A 3,006-nucleotide genomic window follows, 5' to 3' on the forward strand; every position below is an offset into this window, starting at 1 on the left:
CAGCCGATCACTGCAGCCACTCCCAGAAGCAGCCACAGCCATTCCTGGAAGTGACTGCAGTGATCACAGCAATCGGCCAGCACTTGCAGGGGGGGCATCGACGCTCCTGCCTGCCCCCCCTGCTCATTGCCTACATGGTGAACACAGTCTGTCAGGGGTGCACTGGTGCTCTTAGGGGGTGCATGTGCACCCCCTGTGCACCTCCTATGCGTTGCCACTGCTTGGAGATCCCAGAGCAGGTATCTGTAAAAGCGAAGCCCCAACTTTCTCTCCTTACAGAGAAGCAGCCTGAGATTCCCTAGAGTGCATGTCTGTAAGCAGGGCAAGTTGGGCAGGTGTTCCCAAGGCTTGAAGGGCCTGATCCTGCATGAATTTAATTCCTGGGGTGCACAGGATCAGGATCCTCAAATCCTCCCCCCCCTCTTTGAGCACTACCTGGGGTGGGCTGGAGAGTGCAGGCAGTTCCAGGCTGCCCAGCCTCTCCCACCACAGAGCAAATAGACATCTGCCACAATAAAGAAGCACTATTTAATACTACCTTTTGTCTCACCACTGATGTGGCACAACAAAGAGTAGGGACATCTATTTACTTGCAATTTGTGCTGCCATAAAAAAATTATTGTAGCACAAATAAGACATCTCTTTCTATTCTAAGAGTCAAGACATACTTTGTATCTCTTTTTCCCTAAACCCAACAGACTTTCTCTTGCCAATGACAAGCTGGATGCCATTGAATGAACCTGGGAGTAGGGGGGGAGAGAGGACAAGTGCAATCATTTCCAAGGGTTTTATCTACTTCAGTTTCTGCTACTCTTGTCTTCTGTTACAGCTATACTTTGATCTTTCTCATCTAAAATAAAGTTCCTGGATTTTAACAGCATTCTTGCTCTTTTCAAAAGTCAATTTGAAATGTCCCTTTTCCATCACCACTGTTTGTGATGACAAGAGCTGTGGCCAAGCAAATTAAAAAAAAGAAATTGCTTTGGGTCAATTAAAAAAACAAAAACAATCAGTTATCTCACCCAAATTTAAATACAAATATATTTTTAACTGTGGGTCAAATAAAATGTTTCAGTTGATCTAAAATGAAGCATAATTTCATATTGTTTATATACTTATTTAAAAACAATAAAAACTGTTTCAAATACTGTTTTAGAATGAGAAACTGAAAAGCTTTAGTTTTTATGATATCTTTCCACATATTCTTCTAGCTGAAACTATTTGCCAGATCTGCAAACTGCTTTGGTCATTCCAAATGAGTGATTCATATGAAAGATGCAGCTCTCCTACCTCCATTACTACTAACATATGAAAGCAAAAATTCAAAGAAATGGCCACCAATTTTCAATGCCTCCGTTTCTGGGGTCCTGCCTTGGGTACATTTTGCTTGATTTTTGAAGGTCTGATTTCACCTTGAGTTGTCTGGTGGTCATCACTGCTGAATACCACGTCCAAAGTGTCAGAAGTTTGGCACGCAAAATTTACAGCACTCAAAATCAGAATCCTCTTTAAAATACAATCTGGTCGTAGTATTCAAAAATGGAAACTGTACTAGCAGATATTAAACACCACAGTACTTATTAGAGATAAGGTGAAGAGGAGGGAAGGCAGAGTGAATCTATGTCCATTGAAAAATAGTAGGAGTTTTGCTATTGATTTGCTTAGGCATGCCAATTGTGCTATTAGCATCTGGTGCCAATGTCCAGCACTAGTGATCTAACTCCTTAGGAGAAAAATGTGTCAATTATCCCAGTTCAAAATGTGTGAGAAACTTGCTGAAGATGCCTGCATATGTCTACACGAAAACTGCTGAAACAGATGCATTTTGGAAAACTGCAGCTTAAGGAGTGCCCTAATTAGAGTATAATGTTTACAAGTACAACATAATCAGCACAGAGTGGTAATCATAATCTTTCTTAAACTAGAGAAGCACTATGTGAAGCAGAATTAAATAAATTCATGTTGGTGTTGGGATTTGCTCTTCTTGCAAGAACTCACTTCAAAATCTTTCTAATGGGTAGTCCAGGCTGAATGGTAACTAACATGAAGAATGAAGTGATGTTAACTGTCTCATTTCTGATGCAGTCAATCTCTACAGTGACTGCACTATTCACATTAATTAATATCAAATCATTATTTTTAGATGGCAGGCAGATGTTGAGGTTATAATGCTTGTGAACCCTGAGCACTTTTTCTTTGCAGATCAAGAGCAGTTGCTATACAAGTTGAGGACCCAAGGTCTGGGCCTTCTGGCAGTGAATTGATTTTGTAATTATCTTAGTAATAGTTGTCAATTATTATTCATCAAAGGTCTTTTTTTCCTCTGCTAATGGGTCATGGCACCTACCAGGGATCCATGTATGGGCCAATTCTAATTTTTCCCTTGTAAATGACTTCCCATCTGTGTGTCATTTAATTTCATCCATAGCAGTCCTGAAAATACTGATAATTAATATCAGAAGTTGCAGACTCCAAGAAGATTATGTATTTATTTTACAACTTCTATTTTCTTTTTCCCCTCTCTATTTTTAAAGATGGGTTTTGTTTAATAAACTAATCCTATATTTGTGGGAATAAAATTAAGCTGGTAATATTTTATAGACTTGATACACTGGACAAAACATAATTTTAAGTGGAGTGGAACATTTGTGTTATGCCTTCTCATTTTAATTGTATACCTGTAACCTAATTCATGGAAATTATTATACTTGCAATACTTATCAGAACTGTTTTTCCTTTAAGATTGGTTACAAACCTTTAATACAGAGAGTGGCTAATAACTGAAAAATTACTGATAAACATGGTAAATTCTTTATCACTTGGAACTTCTCTGATTCCTCTTATTTTAAATTAAGAAATTTAGATTCTTTGGTCTACCATCTGTGGTTTTACTGCTTATGGTTTGTTGGAGGGAGGGAGGGAGGGAGGGAGGGAGTGAGTGTGTGTGTGTGTGTGTGTGTGAGTGTGTGTGTGTAGGAGGGGGAGCTTTTGTGTGTATCTGTGTGG

This window comes from Gavialis gangeticus, unplaced genomic scaffold (genome assembly GCF_001723915.1).
Source record: "Gavialis gangeticus isolate Ggan-Ray unplaced genomic scaffold, GavGan_comp1, whole genome shotgun sequence".
Taxonomy (NCBI): Eukaryota; Metazoa; Chordata; order Crocodylia; family Gavialidae; genus Gavialis; species Gavialis gangeticus.